The sequence below is a fragment of the Dipodomys merriami genome, unplaced genomic scaffold, assembly GCF_024711535.1.
Source record: "Dipodomys merriami isolate MVZ:Mamm:240054 unplaced genomic scaffold, mDipMer1.0.p SCAF_1638, whole genome shotgun sequence".
Classification (NCBI taxonomy): domain Eukaryota; kingdom Metazoa; phylum Chordata; class Mammalia; order Rodentia; family Heteromyidae; genus Dipodomys; species Dipodomys merriami.
Window position 1 is genome coordinate 87,432 of NW_027202980.1, and position 22,339 is coordinate 109,770.

Here is a 22,339-nt window from a genome sequence, read left to right on the forward strand (position 1 = left end):
TCTAAGTACACACTAAATAATTTTTTAGAACAGAATGAGATAAATATAAGTGAAAAAAAATTCTGCATGCTATTGGATCATTTTGTCAATATTTTGTGATATAGGTATGTCATTATATTTTCAGATTAATTTCTTGCACCCAGTAGGATTTAGTTGGATGACAACCTACGAGTCAGGTTTTAGATTTTTATTCATATTAGGATATAGTTAAATGTTGTTTAAATGAGTTACATTGGTAAGGATGGTATTAATGAGATCAGCTTCACAATCCATCTTATACTTGGGATTGCTAAGTCATTTTAATTCTTTCTCTTAAATGCCAAGGGAGAGGCACAAATGAGCTATGATACATTCTTCCCGCCAATCCCGGGAAATTTTGGGGACAATGGTCAGATAAAGCAGTAACAATTTGCCCTTTAAGCTATAGACTGCTGATTAAAAAATATATAGATTCTAAAGGCTAAAACCTTAGGCTGGTCTCAAAGTGAGTGAATGGATAGGATTTATTTGTGTAAAGAGAGAAGGAATATTTCCTGACAGTATGTTTGGCTGTCTTGATTATAGTTTGCTCTTGACTTACCCATATGTTTGCATGTTTCTTCAGTGAGGTGTTCTGCTTTCCCATCATCAAGATAACATTTTCCTTAGCACCCTTCCAACATTAATCCTTTCTCCCGCTGATTTAAACATCACCTTGCTCACTTGGATCATGGATTATTCCCTCAATTTTACTTCCTTTTTTGTTCCTAGATTAGTGCTGATCAGTTCTCTACTCAGCCACTAAAATTATCTTCCTTTGATTTAAATTTGATCTTACTTGTCTCTGTTCTAAAAATCATTCAGTGGTTCCTCATCTCTTCGTTAGAATCTTTGGAATCTTACTAGGGTGTAAAGGCCCAGTCTTTGCTGGATCCTACTTTGTTGTTTTTTTCCTTTGTTTACATTAAATGCTGTGATCATACTAAACTTCCTGCTATGCTTTCACCCCCTAATCTTGGCACTCATTTTCTCTGCCTGAAACTCTTCCCATAACTTGAATTCCATTTTTTAAATTCTTTTTCTTTTCTTTTTTTCTGGTCCTGGGGCTTGAACTCAGGGCCTGGGTTCTGTTCCTGAGCCTCTTTGTGCTGAAGGCTAGTGCTCTACCATTTGTGCCACAGGGTCACTTCTGTCTCTTTCTGTTTGTGTGGTACTGAGGAATCAAACCCAGGGCTTCATGCATGCTAGGCAAACACTCTACTACTAAGCCACATTCCCAGCCCTGAATTCCATTTACTTTATACAATATCTGCTTCATACTCTCCATTCATTATTCTGTAATGTGACGCAAAGAGCATTGAGAGTGGAGGCCAAGGTTTAACTCCTAACCTTTGCTAAGAAATCTTGTGGAAATTCTTGACCTCTTCCAGCCTTCATTATCTTTATTGCCAACGTGTGATAATGCCCACCTCTCTTATAAGCCCATTAAGAACATCTATCGACATACTATACACAAAAAAATTCTATAAGCATGTCAGCCAAAGATGTTTGGTGTGGCAACGTTTGTGATGACAACAAGAATGATCCCAAGGAAGCATTTAGCTTCACTGCTCAGGTGACCTTCCTGAACCATCCAGGCCAAATCAGTGCTAACTATGCCTCTGTCCTGGATTGTCATTCAGCTTAAATTGCTTGCAAGTTTCCTGAGTGGAAAGAGAAACTTGAACAGAGATCTTGTAAGAAGTTGGAAGCTAGTCCTAAATTCCTGAAGTCTAGTGATGCTGTCATGGTTCATATGGTTCCAGCAAGCCTTGTGTATGTGGAGAGCTTCTCTGACTATCCTCCTTTGGGTCATCTTGCTGTTTGTGATAGGAGACAGTTGCTGTGTGGCATCAAAGCTGTGGACAATAAGTCTGCTGGAGCTGGCAAGGCCACAAAGTCTGCCCAGAAATCTCAGAAGGCCGAGTGATTATTATTATCCCTAACGCCTGTAGCTTCAGCTTAACCAGTGGTGGAAGAAAAGTCTCAGAAATGTTTGTCTTAATTGGGCATTTAAGTTTAATAGTAAAAGACTGGATAATGATAACAATGCATCATAAAAACTTGAGAAGGAAAGGAAAAAATTCTATAAGCACTCATATTCCATGCTCATTAAATTGTTATGCATACTTCTGCTGCATTCACTCCTCTTCCTTCTCACCTTTCTTGTGATCCTCAGCAGTTTTTCTGGAATGTTTTTCATGTAAAACTTTATTTTTTTTCATGGGATGAAGATTTTTCTGAAGAGATAACAGATGTTTTTACCAACACATCTCCTGCAAATCAGACAAACTGGCCAGGGTAAGTTATTACTTCTTGGTGATTGAGATTCATTTGTGACACTTCAGTGAATAAAAACTGAGATAGTAACCATTTACGATATGGAAGTAAGAGCGAAAGCCTTGCTCTTTGTTGGTGACTTGTGAGCTATGTGCATATCCAAGGTCAGAGTGGGCAGGGAGGTGCTATATCCAGAGAAATATTTAATACAACATATATTCCATTGCCTGCTCATGCACAGGACATGGGATGCTTTTTCCTTTTATCCCTATCTTTCCCAGGCTCAGGAGACATTCTGTAAACCAGTACGCCCCAGGCACACAATGCTCTCTGGACAGAGGGAACTGATATAATCAGGATGTCCTGTTTGCTCCTAAGTCCTAGGGTAAGGACCCTAATACTTGATCTTTTTGGTTGTTGTTGTTATTAGAAAATAAATTTTGTTATGGAATGTCTTGGGTAAAAGAAAGACATTCCTCAAGCAACAAAGTAGCAGAAAGTTCCAGGCCAGCCTGTTCTAGCAGGGTTATAACTCAAAAAGAAAAAAAAAACATAAAGAAATACATGTTTAAAATCTACTGAATGTAAGAAAAAAAGAGTACAGTTTCCTGTGAGTATATAATGTCAGAGAGTTTCCTGGAAACAGTAGCCTCTAAAATGGGATGATTTTTTTCTTTATAGGGAAATAGTAATAACATTTATTATTATAACCACAATTCAGTGACATTCAGTACATTTCCAGTATTGTAGAACCATCACCTTTATCTTATCCCAAACATATCCATCACCCTCGACAGAAATTTTGGGCCATTAAACCATTCATGCCTCTTTCCTTACCTCAACCCACAGTAGCCCTGAGTTATTTTCTGTGTCTGTGAACTTTCTTACTCTTGGTACTTTATTGTTGTAGTCTGAATGTTTGGATTTCCATAATTTTTCATATGGTAACACTTGATCTTTTATTCTTATCCCCTAATGTTTGCTTTCTCCATGAAACCCTCTCAGAACACTCCTCGGGAACTCATCTTCTGCAGTTCAAGTGCATCTCTTCACTATTCAATCTAGTATTGTTTAAAAATGGTCAAATTTAAGAAAAGTCATAAAAAGAATATAAACAGTATTTGTGTGCTTTTTATGAAAATTCACTATAGTTAACATTTTCCTTCTTTCGCTTAATCACTTATTTGTGTGTATGTTCTCTTTGTGGACATACATTTGAGATTAACTTGTATATATCATAGTCCTCTATTCCTACATATTTTAATCTTGCTCTCCTCAGGATAAAAATGTCCTGTTATTACATATCCACAGTAGTTACCGGCTTCAGTAAATTAATCACAATGCCATACTTTTGCTTAATCTTTGTCTATATTTCAGTCTTGACAATTGGCTCAATTCTGCCCTCTCATTTTTTTCTCCAGTACTAATACCAGTACATGATCATGAATTATATATAGTTGTGTATACTTGATCTCCTATAGTCTATAATAATTCTCTGCTTTTCCTTTATAACATTACTATTTTTAACAACACAAGCACCTGCTTCCATTTAGTAGCTAGGATTAGAGGTATGAGTGACTGCTGACTAGCAAATGTAGAGTTCTTGAGGGTTAAATTGTGTTATTTGTTTTTGTTTTTGTTTTTTACAAAGTATGAGGCCCATTGTAAAAATTGCTCAGTGTTGATGACCCTATATAAACTAGCTTATTATCCCAAATATACATGTAGATGTTCAATAAGCAGATATGTCTCTATATTTTTATACTAGGTAATTTGCTAGGTGCTAGGGAAGTAATGATGAGGACATAGAAAAATCACAAGAATAAAAGAAATCATGTTAATAAATATTTTTGAGGTCAATAATTCTCAATGTGGTCCCTATGTGGCAATTCTCAGAAGGCAGTTTTCAAATAATTGAAATTTCAAATAATTTCAAATTGAAATAGAGATACAGGATATAGCAGGGGCATTGGCCTGGTTGTCTGCACACTAAGGATGTAGGGAAATGTGCACTGGAGCATGTGGTTCTGGGAATAATTTTTTAATACTTTTGTTTACATTTTTTACCTTTTTTCTCCAGGCTAGCAGGCTTCATACCTTGAGACACAGCTTAATTACTCACTTTCTTTTTTCTTTGTTCCTTTTTGCCGACCTTGGGGCTTGAACTCTTCTGCCTGGGCCCTGTCCCTGAGCTTCTTTTGCTCAAGGCTAACACTCTACCACTTCAGCCACAGCAGCACTTCCAGCTTTTTCTAAGTAGTCTATTATGTTTCTCGGACTTTCCTTCCTTGCATCAAACTGTGATCCATAGAACTCAGCCTCCTGAGTATGAGTAGCTAGGATTACTGGTGTGACCCTTTGGCACCTGGCTAGGTTTTTCTTATGTTTTGGTTCTGGACCTAGGGCTTGAACACAGGGCCTGGTCAGTGTTGTTTAGTTTTTGTTTTTTATTTAAAGCTGATAGTCTATTTGAGCCAAAGCTCACTTTCTGCCTTTTTGTTGTTGTTTTTATTCTTTGTGTTAATCCCAGGGCTTCAAAGTGGCCTGGCCAGTCTCCAGTCTCCATGCTTTCTCCCCCTCCGCCCCCCCCCCAAGTTAGCAAGCACTACATCTTTAGCCAGTGCACAACTCTTCCTTTTTATTTTTGGTTGTTGTTTTTATTTCTTTGTATTTGGCTTTTATTTATTTATTTATTTTGGCTGGTCATTGGGCTTGAACTCTGGGCCTGGGTGCTATCCCTCAGCATTTCAGCTCCAGGTCCTCTACCATTTGAGCCACAGCACCACTTGCAGCTTTTTTTTCTGCTTATGTGATGTTGAGAAATCGAACCAGGGCCTCATGCATCCAAAGCAAACAAGCCCTCTACCACTGAGCCACCTTCCCAGCCCTGGTTTTCATTTTTTATGGTGATCCTAGGGCTTGACCTGCCAGTCTTCTTGAGGTGTTGGGCTTTTCCCCCCCTCTAGGATGGAAGTTTTACAAGTTGAGCCATAGCTCATCTTTTTTTTTTTTTTTTGGTGGTTAATATTGTAAGGTCCGCTCCTGGATGGCAAGCAGACTCCACCCTCCTCACAGCAAAGTCTCCATCCAGTAACTGCATTACCTTGGGAACTGGGACACCTGGAAGAAGTCACATTTGCATCCACTGAGGTCATATCTGAATTTGATGTGGCCACACCTTTCTCTGCACGTACCCTAGGTAAGGCCTAGCCCAGGCCCAGACACTCTCTCTCTGCTCTCTCTCTGCTCTCTCTGCTCTCTCTGCTCTTTTCTAGCTCTTTCTTCTCTCATTCCTCTCTTTCCCAACTCTCTCTCATTCGAAGGCTTTTCCCAGCCAGGTGGAGTGCCAACCTTGCCTGGTCCCAGCAGGTCTACTGAATAAAACTAGTCCCTTACCTGAATAGCACATGCATGGTGCTGTTCTTACTCGGCTATCTCTTTTTTTAAAACCTAACAAGTGAGATAAGTGTCCTATGGCTCTAACTACTCAGGAGGCTGAGATCTGAGGACCTCAGTTGGAAGCCAGCCCAGACAGAAAAGTCCTTGTGAGACTCTTATGTCCAATTAAGCACTCAAAACCCAGAAGTGGCGCTATGGCACAAATGGTAGAGCACAAGGCTTGAGTACAAAGAGGCTCAGGGACAGCACAAAAGTCCTGAGTTCAAGCCCCACAACAGTCAAAAAATACAGAAAGAAAAAAAGTACTACAGGAAGCCAAGATGACTATCCAGACAGCTTGGTATTGGCATAAGAACAGACATCAGGACCAATGGAATAGAATTGAAAACCCAGAAATGAACCTACAGACCTATAGACATCTAATCTTCGATAAGGGAGCTAAAACAATAGAATGGAAGAAAGACAGCCTCTTCAGTAAATGGTGCTGCTAAAATTGGTTAACTACTTGTAGAAAACTAAAGCTAGATCCTTATATATCACCTTGCACCAGAATCAACTCCAAATGGATCAAAGACCTCGAAGTCAAAGTACACACTTTGAAAACATTACAGGATGGAATAGGAGAAACCCTAGGTCTCCTCGGCTCAGGCCAAAATTTTCTGAATAGAGACCCGGAAACACAACAAATCAAAGAAAGGTGGGACAAATGGGATTGCATGAAGTTGCAGAGCTTCTGCATGGCAAAGGACATAGCTAGCAAGATCAATAGAAAGCCCACGGATTGGGAGAAGATCTTCACTAGCCATACAACAGACAAGGGTCTCATATCTAAAATATACTTGGAACTCAAAAAATTAAATCCCCCAACAACAAATCCTCAAAGAAACAACTGCCCAATAAATAAGTGGGCTAAAGACTTAAAGAGAAACTTCTCTGAAGAAGAAAGAAGGATGGCCAATAGACACATGAAGAAATGCTCAACCTCCCTAGCCATAAAAGAAATGCAAATCAAAACAACATTGAGATACAACCTCACTCTAGTTAGAATGGCTAAAATCAAGAACTCTAACAACAACAGATGCTGGAGGGGATGTGGACAGAAGGAAACCTTACTTCATTGTTGGTGGGAATGTAAACTTGTTCAACCACTTTGGAAAGCAGTATGGAGGTTCCTCAAAAGACTTCACATAGAGATCCCCTATGACCCAGCAATCCCATTTTTGGGCATTTACCCAAATGTTTACAAACAAGACCACACTAAAGCTACTAGCACAACTATGTTTATTGCAGCATTATTTACCATAGCTAAGATATGCAACCAACCCAGATGCCCCTCAGTAGATGAATGGATCAAGAAAATGTCGTATATATACACAATGGAATTCTATGCCTCCATCAGAAAGAATGACATTGCCCCATTTGTTAGGAAATGGAAAAACGTGGAAAACATTATATTAAGTGAAGTAAGCCAGGCCCAAAGAAACATAGGTCCCATGGTTTCCCTTATTTGCAATATCTAGTATATGTATGAGTCAAGCGGAAAAGGTCAGATAATGTGATGTTAGGAAAATGAATCCTTAGATATGTATTCAAATGTTTTTTTTCCTTTCATGCATTTGTTTCTAACGCATTTATAAGATTATCTCTTTGTAGCTTTGTATGTCCCTCCCCCACAGTATAACCCTTTTACTATATTTGATGTCAGTATAACTTGTGTAGGAGATGGGAAAAAACAAGTCGTTTAAGGATACAGGTAGACCTGTTGCAACAATGAGAAGTACAAATTGTCATGTCGAAAACGAGCTTTACAATGTTGGTGGGGGGGCTAGCGGGGAGGATTGGGTGGGCAGATGGGGGGGAGGCTGGGAAGGGATGTTAAGTGTAAACAAAGGAGGAGGCTGCAATGCTTGATAAGAAATGTACACATTAACCTGCCCATGTAATTGTAACCCCTCTGTACAGTGTGTTCACAAAAAAATAAAAATAAAATAAAATAAATAAATAAGGAAAAAAAAGAAAGTTGAGAGCCAAGGTTCAAAGCCATTCTAGGCATGAAAATCAATGAGACGTTTTTCACCAATTAACCAGCAACAGGTAGGAAGCAGTAGAGCTCTACCCTTGAGTAAAACTCAAGTTTTAGCCCAGGAGTAGCATAAATGAAAAGAATTCTCATTTACTTTCCTGCCCAGGCTGTATTCAAACCACAAATGCTCAGATTTCAGCTATTTGAGCAGGTAGGATTATAGGTGTGAACCATATTTTTAAAATCTTGAATTGGCTCTAATATTTTTGTCCTTCTTTTCATTAATTTATTATTCTTTTTCACTTTTTCATAAGTTTGGGTCATCCAGCTTATTATTAGGGCTGGCCACTGTTTCTGAGGTTTTTGTTTTGAAGTTTTTTTTTGTGGATTTTTGTCCCAACCTGCAGGACGTCAATGAGGGCGATGAACCTAAACGAGAAGGAATGAAGGGACAAGAGACATGAAGAATGACAGCAAGACAGGGATTCTGATCAAGCTGCAAATTTTTATTTTTCACACAGGGGTATTTATATGCTTGGAATAAGGAAGCTTTTAAATTGGCCATTAAGGAAGCTTTTTCATTGGCCATAGCAGCTGCAGGATGTTTGCGTAGGGCAGGGTGAAAGGGTGGTCATTAGCAGCTGCAGGATGTTTGCATAAGGCAGGATGAAAGGGTCGGATTTCTGAGAGTGGTTCTGTAAACTCAGCCACAAGATGTTCCAGTGAGATAGTCAAGCCTATCTTCATGTTGAGAGACTCCTTTTGGATCTCAACAGATTTTTTTTTTTTGAGCTTGTTATAGTACTTGAACTCCAGGCCTGGTCATTATTCCTAATTTTTTCTCAAGACTAGTAGGCTTCCCACCTCAAGACAGTTCAAATTGTGGCTCTTTATGTATTTTTCTTTCTTTCTGCATTTATTTTAGGTGATGCTCTTATGGTTTGTACTCAGGACTTGGGCATTTTTTTTTTGAGTTTTTGTTGTTGCTGTATTTTTTTTTTCTTCATTGCTGGTCTTAGGGCTTGAACATAGGGCCTTAGCTTTTGCTAGTCATAAAATCAGGGCAGAGCCACTGTGTCTGAGGTTTTTCCCTTTTCTTTCTCAAGACTAGCAGTGTCTATGGCTTGAGCCACAGATAAAGTTCTGGCTTTATTTATTTATTTATTTATTTTCATTTTTGTTGCTAGGGCTTCAACTCATGACATGGCCACTCTCCTGAGGCTTGAAGTCAGGGCAGGGCCATTGTGAATGAAGCATTTTTTGTATTGTTTATTCTCAAGGTTAGCATACTTTAACAGCTTGAGCAACAGCTGCATGAATGGCTTTGTTTATATAATGTTCTCTACCACCCCCACCAGGCAAAAGTTGTAAAGTTCATTTTTGAAATAATTTCTTGTACATCTCATTGTTGCAATAGGTCTAGCTGTAACCCTATTTAAACAATTTGTTTTTTCCCTTCACCTTCACAAATTACCCCAACATCAAATACAGTGAAAATGTGGGAGTTATTTATTTATTTGGTTCTGGTCCTAGGGCTGGAACACAGGGAGTGGTGACTCTTCCTAAACCTGAAATCAGGGCAAGGTCACTGTGCTGGAGTCTCTCTCCCGTGTCCTGAGCAAGGCTGGCAGGCTCCAAAACTTAAGCCACATTTCAACATCTGGCTTTGTAAAACAAATTTGGTGATTCATAAGGGGTAAGTTTCTTATGGAGGAGCTGGGAAGTGGCTCAGTGGTAAAGTACTTGCCTTGAGCTGAAGAGCTAAGGGACACCATCCAGAGCTGGAGTTCATGCCCCACAACCCACAAAAACGAAAAAAGAAAAGAAAAAAAAAGCTGAGTGCCAGTGGCTTACACCTGTAATCCTAGCTACTCAGGAGGGTGAGATCTGAGGATTGCAGTTCAAAGCCAGACTGGGAAGGAAAGTCCATGAGACAATTATCTCCACTAAATCACCAGAAAACCAGAAGTGGCCCTGTGGCTCAAGTGGTAGAGCACTAGCCTTGAGCTGAAGAGCTTAGGGACAGTGTGCACGCCGAGTTCAAGCCCCATGACCAACCAAAAAAAAAGAAAGATTCTCATGGGAAGACAGGGACATTAGCCAGGTTCTAAAATCAGAGTATGGTGATTCGAAGCCAGCCAGGGCAGGAAAGTTTTTGAGACTCTCATCTCCAATTAATCACCAAGAGCATGGAAGTAGAATAGTTCTAGTCTTGTGCAAAACAGCACAAGTTCAGGCCCCAGGACTAGCACACATAAAACCTAGTGTCATGGAGCTTCCTGCCCAGGTTGACTATGAACCACAATCCTAAAATTTCAGCTTCCAAAGTAGCTAGGATTATAGGCATGAGCCACTACTTAAAAATATTTCATTGACTTCTCTCTTCTTCTTTTGCCTTCTTATTATATTGTTCATTTCGTGTGTGTGTGTGTGTGTGTGTGTGTGTGTGTGTGTGTGTGTGTGTGTGTGTGTGTGTGTGTCCTGGTGCTTGTTCTAGACCTTGAACTCTGGAGCCTAGCCACAGTCTCTGAATTTGTTTTACTTTTATTTTTAATGCTGTTTCTAGGCTTTGTATTCAGGGCCTAGTCCCTGTCCCTGAGTCATTCTTTTGTTGCTGGTGGTGGTGGTCCTAGGGCTTGAACATAGGGCCTGGTCACTTCCTGGGTTTGAAACCAGGGCAGGTCCACTGTGTATGAGGGTTTTTGTTGTTCGTTTTCCCTCAAAGCAAGCAGTCTCTGTGGCTTGAGCCACACAGATCAACTTCTGGATTCTTTTACTTTTTGGCAGTTCATGGAAGATAAAAATCTCATAGAATATAAGAGTACTGTATCAGCAACTGAAATCTGAGGATTGGGGTTGAAAGCCCGGGCAGGTAAGTCCGTAAAACTTATCTCCATTTCATCCCCCAAAGAAAGGAAGTGGTAGAATGCTACCTTTAAGAAAAAAGAATTTCTATTTCAAGCCCTGGGTTCAAGACCCCTACCTGATACATACTCACAAACTCGTAAGGGACTTTTCTGCCTGGGATGCCTTGGAACCCAGATCTTCAAATTCTGTCTTTTGTGTAGCTTGAGCTCCAGGTGTAAACCACCAATTCTCTTGGCTTTTGTGCTCATCTTCCACTCTGATTTTTATTTGTGTTTTGTATTTAATTGATTAATTATTAGTAGTCCTACCCTATGTATCTGGGCCTGGTCACTGTTATTTTGCTTTTTCATTCAAGGCTGTTGCTTTACCACTTGAACCACAGCTCTACTTCTGGCATTTTTGCTGGTTAGTTGGAGATTAGAGCCTCATGGAATTTCCTGCCCAGGTGGGCTTTTAACCACCATCCTGAGATTTCATGCTCCTAACTGGGATTACATGTCAGCCACCAAAAAGTGCCTGGCTCACTCAATTTTAATATTCTTTTTTTTTGTGGTTGGTCATGGGGCTTGAACTCTGGGTCTGGGCTCTGTCCCTCAGCTCTTCAGTTCAAAGCTAGCGCTCGACCACTTGAGCCACAGAGCCACTTCCAGCTTTTTTCTTTTTTGCTATATGGTGCTGAGGAATCAAACCCAGGGCCTCATGCATGCAAGGCAAGAGCTCTACCACTGAGCCAACTTCCCAGCCCTCAATTTTAATATTCTTAATAGGCTCTTACAGTCTTTTTATTCACATGATGATGATGATGATGATGATGATGATGATGATGATGATGATGATGATGATGATGTGCTGGTCATAGGTTTGAAATCAGGGCATGGGTGCTGTCCATGATCTTCCAGTTGAACCTCAGCTCAAGTCCTGGACTTTTCTTTATTTCTTTTTGCTTCTTTCTTGGTGGTTAATTTGAGAGAATTGTCTCATAAAAAACCTTGGCACTACTCAGAAGGTTGAAATCTGAGGATTGTGTTTTCAAGCCAGTCCTGACAAGAAAGTCCAAAACACCCTTTTCTTTTTCTTTTTGTTGTTGTTGTTGTAATGACAAAGGTGAGGTGCAGTGGAGTTGCAGTTTCATTAACAGGTAAAAAGGATGTTTGCTTTTGAGCAATAGCCTCCCAAAGTACACTGCCTCCTGACTAGGGATGGTCCACTGATGGTTAGAATGACTTGTCTTCCTTCTATGACCCTATTACCCTGGTAACCGATTGTTTACAAAGATGTGATCCTGACACCTTAGCAACATGAGAAGGGACAATATCATTCCTAGGTTGGGATGAAAACCAAGTGGATCCCCCCATTTGGTGTGCTGCCTCGCTCTGGGGGGCCAGGATGATAGTGCACCCTTCTGTGAAGAAGGAAAATGACTTGAACAATTCTGTACTCTTTGTTCATTTCTGACAGATGAGGGCTGTGGATAAATTCATGGACTCACCTAGGGACAAGCAGGGAATTTTCTAGGATCTCCATTGTGTCTAGGAAGGAAGGGCCTCAGGTTTTGCTGCAGAGAGATGCATCCTACAGTGCGGTTGCAGCAGCCCTGGCTTGCTCCAATGCCAGTGATTTCACAGATCAGCAATATACCTGGACCCAGGAAATGTCACCTTATGCAGATGAAATAACTCTCAGGACATCTGTCCTGATGACCATGGAAGCCTATGCCAGTGCAAGCGTTGGTGACACAATTCTGCTCATGTGGCTGGGAGTATGGAAGTGGCACAGGTGTGGATTTGAGGTGTTGGATAGCACACGTGGTGTATGCTTTCTGCTCTGCCCACCACATGAGTAAAGGCAATGCTGGATTCTGTCTGAATTTAACTGGGGTCTGAGGGACTGTGGATTTTCTGGGATGCCAAAACTCCCAGGGGGACATAGGTTGAGCTGGACTAGGTGAAAGGGAGTGAAGGAAACCTCCAGAAAGAAGGAAGTCTTGATTCTCTTTAAAAGTTCCTTTAATGCTTAAATTTTAATGAAAACGGGAAATAAATGGAAAAAGTGATTCTAGATCTCAGTTTCCTGAATAGCTAGCATAACAGGTGTGACACTAGTACCCAACTCACTCTTTTGTATCTATTGAGTTTATTAGGTTCTAGACACTGTAGCAAGGAAAAAAAGAAAAGCTTTGTTTTGAAGGTCTATGCCTTTGTGTGTGGGGTTGGGAGAGGGTAGGGAATGTATACACATAAATATGTTTAAATATATGATGGAAAAAATATATTGAGTGATGTGCTAGGGAGGAATGTTAGCAATTTGCAGTGATGTATGAGTTCAGAAAAGCCTCATGTGGTAAAGTGACTTAGAAGAGATCAAGGCAACTCATCCAGGCCCCAGAATCAGGTAGAGTCATGAGCTCGAAGTATGAGCACCTACACCTGGGTCCCCTCCCATTTCTGGAGTTCCCTCCATACAACTGGCCCCTCCCTCTCTCTGCCCAGACCCACCTGGACTCCCATCTACCTCACTTCCTTTTCCCTCAGATCCTCCTGCTACCAGGATAGTGATGGAGGTCATGTGCTCCCTCTTGGGGGAAATATCGCTTCTCTAATAAACCTTGTAATAATCTTTCTCCTTTGCCTTCCTGCTTCTGCATGGTCCCCTTGCATGGATTTTTGTCTAATCCTCTTACATTGGTCGCCCCTGTGGGGATAGGCTCCCCAGTGGGTTTGATCCTCCCTCCACTTCGGAAGGAGGTTCAACCAGCTTCCCTGGGACCTATGCTGAGATCCTATACGCCAGCCACCAGAGGACCACCAAGGTAACTTTCTCCTGACTGAGCGCTCTACCAGCCCATCCAACACTGCTAATTAAGTCCCACTCCAGGGTAAGTGAAAAGTTTATCTGAGGTCTGCGTTTCTGATTCTGATATCTCAGTGGTAAGGGTACCTGGGCCTCTGTGACTTACCGAGCCCCCCTTCCCCTCATCAGAGCCAAACCTTGGCCAAGTGCCAGGGGCCTACCTTGGCCCAAGGACCCCTCCTCCATGGCCCAAGGAATGCAAATGGACAAACATGAAGACATTCTCCACTGGCAGGGCCACCACCCCCTTTAGGAGCCAACCTGTACTGTGGAGAACACTCTAATATAGGCCCATGGCATCAGGTCCGTTACCATGGGAAGGACACTAAATTTCTTTACATTAAGGCCACCTGGGCCTTGGAGGGCTTCTGAGCCCCTTCAATCAAATTTTGCCCCAAATTTAAAACTCCACTTCTGCGAGTGCTTGGGCAGATAGCTCTGGCTCTCTCTCTCTCCCTCTCTCCCTCTCTTCCTCTCTCCCTCTCCCTCTTTCCCTCTCCCTTGCAACTGAAGGTAAAAGTATGGATGAGTTTAAGTTTAAACTCCTCCTCTGTGTACTGCTTTTGCAGTTTCCCCTCCTCTGCAGTCTCCCCTGTGAGGCCCTCCCCTCTTTTGCGGCCTCCCCCACAAGGCACCCTCACTTCTTTGCCCTTCCCCACGAGGCACCCTCACTCCTGCGGCCTCCCAGTGAGGTATACTCCTTTTTGCAGCCTCTTCTGTGAGGCCCCCACCCCTGAAGGACTTCATCTGTGAGGTCCCCACTGCTCTGCGGGACCCCTCCTCTGCCTTTGTAGTGGGGGTGGAAGCTGAAGCTCCAGTTTTGCCAGAAACAATGCATAAAGCATAAAGTGACTCCATTTAGGGTATCATCTCTTATTCTTTTCCATGGTTTTCCATGGTCAGGACTGACTTTGTCCTGGCCATTGTCTCAACATCCATTGCTGGGATAGCTTGTCCCGGTTGGCATTTACGGTTTGGACTCAAGGCCTGGGCACTGTCCCTGAGTCCTTCTGTTCCAGGCTAATGCTCTACTACTTAGAGTCACAATGCCACTTTCAGCCTTTGGCTGGATAGTCCTGGTTCTGTGCTGATTAGTAGGGAGATGGAGTTTTAGAAGGATTTTTTTTGTGCCCAAGATGGCTTTGAACTTTCTTACAAAAGCTCTTTTTATTTCCAGCTAAAGCAACAAGGAGATCAATGAGATGGAGGTTACCTATAACTTGTTAACAATTGACTAACAATTACTTGTCAGAGATTTTTAAAAGAAAGCCCAGTAGATGCTTTTAACCTGAGACTGATTGGCACTCTAAGTACAGCCCACTGCCTCTGGGTAGCCTGTTTAAAGTGGCTTATAGACAACATTTAACCTATAACAAATGTACAGGCCTTTTCTTGGGCTACAGCAGCATAGCCTGTTTAACACCCTGGTTTATAAAAGCATTTTCTGTCTGGCAGAGGAATGCCTACCTATGTAGGCCTTTAGACAGATCTCAATAGGAACATAATCTCAGCTTTACAAGCTTTTCAACAGATGAATTTAACCAGCTCAAAAGTTACTGCCAATTAGGACTTTGAGCAGATACAGGGGTTTTGGGATTTACATTCTACAATCTTAGCTTTTACTACCCACTATCACAGATCTCTGGAAAGTTTTGCCCAGTTACACCAACATGGGTGATAGGAATGTTTAAAAACTTATCTTTCCATGACTTTCTGGCTTGATCAATTTTTTGGAAGACAAAGCTCAAGTAACTCAGGACCTGATACCACTTTTGTCATCCAAACATTTGTTTGTAATTGCCTCTGAATGTTTTAACATTGTCAGGGTCCCTGGAGTGCCTTTCTTATGTTGGGATAAATACATCTTTGGCACTTTCCTTGGTCAGTCGCCGGACTTGAACTCAGGGTTTGAGTACTGTCCCTCAGCTCTCCAGCTCAGGACTAGCACTTGGCCACTTTAAACTCCAAAACAACTCAGCTTTGAGCACTCTGTTGGCAGATTAGAGATGACAATCTCACAGGGACTTTAGTCTGCCTGTGCCTGGACTGGCTTCGAACGACAGATCAATGAGTTGTTTTTTTTTTTTTTTACAAACAGTCACTTTGAAAAGACCCCAGACCCCAGAATACGTTCATCCATTGAGCTCTTTAAGAAAAACCACTGCCCCTTCCCCTACATAGCTAAGAGAGCAAGCAGGACGCAGGCAAGTCATTAACCACTGAGTCACCGCCTGCAGACCTCAGCATGACTCTAACACATGCCCTAAAACCAGGCATTCCTGAAAAATAGCCGACCCTCCCGTCCCTTCCTGTAAAACTTAGCTATAATGGCAGGGTAGGTCAGGAGGTAATAAATCACTTGTCAAAATTAGGGAACGAACAGTTTCGGTGCATGACGACCAGCACAGACTTGCCGGGGCAAGTACCGACACGTCAGCTTTCCCCCAACCCCACCTGCCCCATCTGGCCAGCTTAACCTGACCAATCCCCACCCTGAGCGTAATTTGAAATTAACCAATCAATACTCTGTAACCAAGCATCTTGCTTCTGTAACCTTGCTTCTGCTGTCCATAAAAAGAGGGTGCTTTCAAGCACTCGGCGCGCAAGTCTCCCGATAGACTATGTCGCCCCGGGTACCCGTGTAACCGGTTCTCAGACATTCAACCCGAACCTTGTGGATCTCGAGGTTGAGTGCACCTGGGAGCCGAGGGCTTGCCCAAATAAACCTCTTGCTGATTGCATCCGCACAAGTGGTCTCGTTGTTCCTTGGGGAAGGGTCTCTTCTGATTGAAGGACACCCCACGCCGGGGGTCTTTCATCTGGGGGCTCGTCCGGGATAGAGACCCCCACCCAGGGACCACCGACCCATTTTCGGGAGGTAAGCTGGCCAGCGTCTCTGTGTTGTCTGTGTGTTGTCTGTGTACTGTCTAAAGTCAATCTGTGTGTGCGCTTGCGAATCTGGTGAGTTCGGCCGTTCTCGTCTGCATCTGGCGGACCCGTGGAGGAGCTGACGAGCTCATACTCCCGACCGCAGCCCCCAGGAGACGTCCTGGAGGTGTCCGGGGCCTGAAACAGTGGCCCATCCGGGGTCTGAAACAGTGACCCATCCGGGGCCTGAAACAGTGGCCCATCCGGGGTCTGAAACAGTGACTCATCCGGGGCCTGAAACAGTGGCCCATCCGGGGTCTGAAACAGTGACCCATCTGCTTTCTGGAACTCAGTCCTCTTTAGACGCGTGATTTCTCTGGGAGACTCTCAAAACAGTCTCCGCCTGGTTTTTGCCTTTGGCTTATTGTCAAAACAGCGTAGTGAAAAAGTAGCGTGACCAGTATAATTGTGATGTTTGTTGTAGAATTTTGGTTGCTCGCACTGCTCTTGCCTTTGTGGTTTGTTTTCCTGTTGATCTGCTGTCTTTGCCTTCGTTGTGGAAACTTTGGGAGAGTGTGCTACTGTGAATAGTTTTGTAACATTCCTCAAAACCACACAGGTCTCTGCCAGGTTTTGCTTTCGGTTTACTAGCAACAGCGCGCAGCGAAGCTAAGTGTTGCCTGTATTGTATTGTTGTTCTTGTGTTCGTTAATAGTTTTAAAATGGGACAAACTGTCGCGACACCACTTAACCTTACTTTACAGAACTGGAGGGATGTGCAAACATCAGCTCACAATCTTTCAGTAGAAGTTAAAAAAAAAAAAAAAAAGAAAATGGATAACTTTTTGTTCATCAGAATGGCCCACTTTCAACTGTGGCTGGCCACGTGAAGGAACCTTTAACCTAACCATTGCCTTACAGATCAAGGCCAAAGTTATGGACCCGGGACCACACGGACACCCAGACCAGGTCCCTTATATTGTTACTTGGGAAGCTCTTATTCTAGAACCTCCCCCGTGGATGAAACCCTTCTTATCTACCCCGGCCCCCCAAATCCCTACCCCCTTAACCCTTCCATCTGCCCCTCAGCTCTCTCCCCCACTCCTTCCCTCTCCAATTTCCCAACCTCAGCTTTCTCTCCTTCCCGGGAGTTTAGCCATGGTCGGCCACTCCCATCTGAAGTCGCTTTTTCTGTTTGGCGCCTGTCTGTTTTTGTGTTTCTGTTTAGTGTTAATTGTTTCTGTTGTCTGTTTTGTTGTCCTTAAAGGGATGGGGCAGCAACTAACAACCCCCTTAAGTCTGACTATAGATCACTGGAAGTCACAGCCTGAGCCGAGATTGTCAGGTTTTGGGAACTTGCTTGTTTGTCAATTATGAAATTGCCACTGACCATCTGCAGGTGGCCTCAGTTAGATCTCAGCCTCGGGCCTTGGCTCAGGGGGGTCTGAGCGTGGGGGAGAACCTGTCAGTCTGAGGGAACGGCCGCTAGGGACTTCCTTCCCTTGCCCTAAGATGACTGGGAATTCGCCTCTGCCTTGGAAGACCCCCGGGTCAACGTCTGCAGGACTCTAAGAGAAAAATCCTCCGGAGGTGAGTAGGGGGGTTGAGTCCCCTGGTAAGTGAATGGTGGTGAGATGTCGCCCTATTCACTGAGACTTGATTCTGTCTTTGTGGCCACATGTTTGTCTTGTTAACTTTAGTGTGTTTGTTTTATGGGGTAGGAAAGTTCTGGGTGAGTGTGGCAGGCTCACCCAGCAGACTCTGGATTCAGCTTGCTGAGTGGGAACAGCACAGAGTTCCGGTAGGGATAAACTGGGGCCCATTAGTCCCCAACTCAGCCTTCAGTTCTTGTCTAGTTCTGTTTTTAGAATTGGTACCAGTTTTAAATGTGGATCCTTGGTTTTTGTGTTTATCTGTGTTTTTGTTATTTATTTATTTAAACATCTCTGAGGGAATAAAAGTTCCAGCTGGGCCTAGTCACAGACCTGCTATGCCCACCCTCCCCACGAGGCATGAAGGGTTACTGGGCTAGTTTGGTTCCCTTCAAGCCTCAGGCTGCACCTTCTCCCAGTGGAGGCTGCTGGAGGACAGGTGAGGGCGTAGAAGGCTGTGTACCTGGATTGGACTTTTCAGCTAGTTCTGTCTAAAATTGGGTTAAAAAAAAAAATCAGGCCAGTTTAGTCTTAGGTGACTCCCTCCCTCAGCCCTCCTCCAACTCAGAAGAGATTCATAAGCCTTGCTAACAAGCAAGCTCTGTGAAAATGAAGCACAACAAAGGTACCTAGTTCTAAAAGAAATACTGTCTTAAATTTTTTTGTTTAAAACCTTTAGAAAGTGTACGTACAACTGATTTTGATTTTTGCGCGCTTTAAGATCTGTGTGTTTTGTGTGTGTCTGTGAACGTGTTCAAAGATAAAAAAAAAATTGTCAGCATGCTGTAACAATTGGGTGATTTAAATTTAAATTTCAAAAGGTTATGAGGTTTGGACATTACCAAAATTTTTAAAAATCTTCACATTGTTTTAAATGGCTTTTTAAAAGGTTCTTTAACTTGCAAATTAGAAAATCTGGTATTTTAAAAACTAATATTTTAAAATGCATAAGTCTGTTTATACTGTAATCAAGTTATCTGGCTTAACAAAAATGCATTGGCTGTTTGGGGTCTAATTCCCTTGGCTAAAATTTGGGGATAAAAATTAGAAATTTAAATGTAAAGGTTAGTTTAACACTGTCAAAGATGTTACCTGTTCTATCTAAAACTGTATTTCATTTGAGAACCAAGAGAAGAGACGGGGAAAAACTTAGAAACCAACAGAAGACCTATCTTTAGGGGTGAAGGGTGAACAAGCAGAAGTGCAGTTCAGCTGGTCATGCAGTGGGACAGGCCCTGGGAGGAGTCCAAGCATGATGAGGCAAACTGGCACAAACGCAGTTCATCTAACCCTAAAGAGTCAGATTGGGTGTGTGCCTGCCTATTCCATAGGAGGGGCCAAGTGGCCCATCATTGTTCTGTCTCTTTTCCCTGCAGATAGGCACTGAAAACATGATGGTTAAAATGAATGATGTGATGATCTGATTAGTATTACTAAAACTTTCCCTTGGATGTGTTAACATTAAAATTAGGAAGGCCTTAAAAAGAGGGTAAAAAGTTATTTGTATAATGTGGCTTACTTTCAATTATGTTCTGCAATTAGGATGTTTTTAAAAAGTTATAAAGATGTTAAATCTAGCTTTGTGGTATAGTAAAGGTGACTGTAATTCTTGCATTAAGGAAAATTGTCATTTGAGTTTAAAAATCTTAATGTGTGTCTGTTTTAAAACAAGCAGCCAAGAGACAATGAGTGACACTTGGCCTCAAGATTTCAAGGGATCTTTTCAAAATGCAAATAAAAACTAAAGTATAAAATATTAAAGGTGATTAATAAGAGGTTTAAAAAAATAGGGAATGGATTTTTGGATATAAAGTTTAAATGTAAAATCATTCTTGACATTGGCCTCAATGTGCAAAAAAAAAAAAAAAAGGAAAAAAGAAAAAATTAGGATTATCAAAATAATTGCTATTCTAGTTTGCTCTTCTAGGTTTTTTAAGTTTCCAGCAAGCCCAAAGCAAAGCACAGAGGATTCTTACAAGTTGTCAGATGTAACTTTGACTCTTAATAAGTTTCAGGTAAGAGCATGCTTAAAAGCTACTTCTATGTTGACCACCTTGTTGCTTTTAATTGGAGTAAAATGGCCTTTTGTAAGACTCATTGATCTGCAAACCGGTTCAAAGCCAGCCCGGGCACAAAAAGGTCCCTGTGAGACTGTCACCTCTACTCAGCCAGCAGAGTGCTGAAAGAGCAAGCAGAAATGCTTTGGGACTCACAGTGGCAGAGTACTAGCCCTGGACTGAAGAGTTAAGGGACAGCATTCAAGCCCCGAGTCTGGGACTCAAAGTGGCAGAGTGCTAGCCTTGAGCTGTAGAGCTGAGAGACAGTGCTCAGGCCCTGAGTTCAAGTCCAGCAACCAGCTAAGGAAAATGCCAATGAGGCATTTATCCCAATGTAGAGAAGACACTCCTGGGACAAAAAGCAATGGTGGAGCATCCAGAGGCAGTAAGCCACTGCTTGGATGGCAGAAATGTCAGATCCTAGAGTCATTTGTGCGTGGCCCTTCAAAACTGATCAGAGCCGGGAGGTCATAGGAAGATAGTTTGGAAGCATGCCTAATGTTCATGACTACCTTGTAAGGGACAGGAACTTGCCAGTCCTCTGTGATAGTAAAAAGCTAATGTTATAAAATGTGGGGGGTAGTTTAAATCTTAACCCCTTTATGTGCCAAAAGCTCTAATTGGCAGTAATATTGAGCTGACACCAGTTACATGAAATTCATCTTCTCAGGAAAAAGTTTGTAAACCTGAGAGTGTGTTTCTATTGATATCTGTCTAAAGGCCTGCAAAGGTAACTCAGGCATTGTGTTAGGGTTACTAAAGATCACATTCCTAAGTCATCCAGAAAGATGCTTTTACAAACCAGAGTGCTAAACAAGCTATACTGCTATAGCTGGAAAAAAGGTCTGTGCAGTTGTCAAAAGTTAAATATTGTTCTTAATGACTTCTAACCCTGATGGCCTCTTTGTAAAATAGGCTAAGGTTATAGGCTCCTGGCTAGGTAAGATCAACGCCCCTAAAGTCAGCTTGAAGAAGTTACAGAAGATGGACCTTCGCCCTTCTACCCCCATTTTAAGATCAAGAGTCCAGAGTCAGTTTTTGAAAAATGAGGCGAAATAGATAAAATAATTTTTAATAAGGGCATAAAAAATAGTGTTAACTGCCTTCTGTGTCTATTTACAAAAATATCTGGTTAGTAAAAAGTTGTGATTTTGGTAAATTGTCCTGAGCTATTGTTTAAAAGATCTTAAAAACCAGCAGGATCAAAGCCTGCCAAGCCTAGGCAATGTATCTTTAACCAGTCTGTGTAGGAATTTACAGCCCAGCATGAGGTGTGACAACAGTCCCTTGGAGCCACTGAGAGACCCTGCTGTTCCGGTTGCTGCTGCTGCTGCCTGACGGCCTGACAGTCACTTGGAGGAACTCCTGCTTGATTCCATCACCTAAGTCTGCTTCATGGTTGACTGCTGCTAAATCTAAGATCTTGTGGGACATTCTTTTGGGTGATATCCAGAAACCCTCTCTTCCCACAGTGGATATTGGGGACAAGGATATCACTGGCTTGCTTGTCTTAGGCACTCCAGTGCATAGTAACTGGAAATCCACTCTATGTTCACAGCCTAGTTTGACTCTAATATGGTAATAACCTGAGTGTGTTATCAATAGAGGTAATACTCTTAGCCTTAAAATCTAGCAAGCTTCTGCATCACGGTGGTGCCTTAAGGCTGTTCTAAGATAAAGGTTCCGCAAGCCAAAGGAAAATTGGGCAGTTTTAAACTACAGCCACAAAGATGGTCAAGAGATTGTAAAGAAAGAGGGTGGTAATGAAAGCCTTGGGAAAGGAATTGTAAAGAAAGAAGGAAGGGGGCCTATGTGTAGCCTTAAAGGAAGAATGTTGTTTTTATGCTAACAAAACAGGAGTGGTAATCAGGACCGCCTATCGGTCGTGCAGGCCCTAGTATTAACCCAACAATATCATCAACTTAAATTAACGGAGGAATCTCCAGTTGAATGAAGGATTTCATTCAGGCAAAAAGAAAATGGGGGAATGAAAAGACCCCAGACCCCAGAATACGTTCATCCATTGAGCTCTTTAAGAAAAACCACTGCCCCTTCCCCTACATAGCTAAGAGAGCAAGCAGGACGCAGGCAAGTCATTAACCACTGAGTCACCGCCTGCAGACCTCAGCATGACTCTAACACATGCCCTAAAACCAGGCATTCCTGAAAAATAGCCGACCCTCCCGTCCCTTCCTGTAAAACTTAGCTATAATGGCAGGGTAGGTCAGGAGGTAATAAATCACTTGTCAAAATTAGGGAACGAACAGTTTCGGTGCATGACGACCAGCACAGACTTGCCGGGGCAAGTACCGACACGTCAGCTT

At 42.3% G+C, this 22,339-nt stretch overlaps 1 long non-coding RNA gene across 6 annotated transcripts in view; it reads left to right on the plus strand.

The window, feature by feature from the left end:
• Positions 1-22,339, plus strand: part of LOC138828780 (uncharacterized) — a 40,623-nt gene that overhangs the window by 11,993 nt on the left and 6,291 nt on the right. For 2 of the 6 annotated variants that reach the window (XR_011372353.1, XR_011372355.1), the window contains 5 exons: positions 2,253-2,319; positions 2,580-2,683; positions 5,333-5,497; positions 9,254-9,416; positions 10,508-10,592. This is a non-coding gene — a long non-coding RNA (uncharacterized lncRNA). Of the gene's footprint in view, positions 1-2,252; positions 2,320-2,579; positions 2,684-3,303; positions 3,390-5,332; positions 5,498-8,127; positions 9,071-9,253; positions 9,417-10,507; positions 10,593-22,339 lie in introns of those variants that run through there. The other 4 variants (XR_011372354.1, XR_011372356.1, XR_011372357.1 and 1 more) reach the window with 4 other exon arrangements.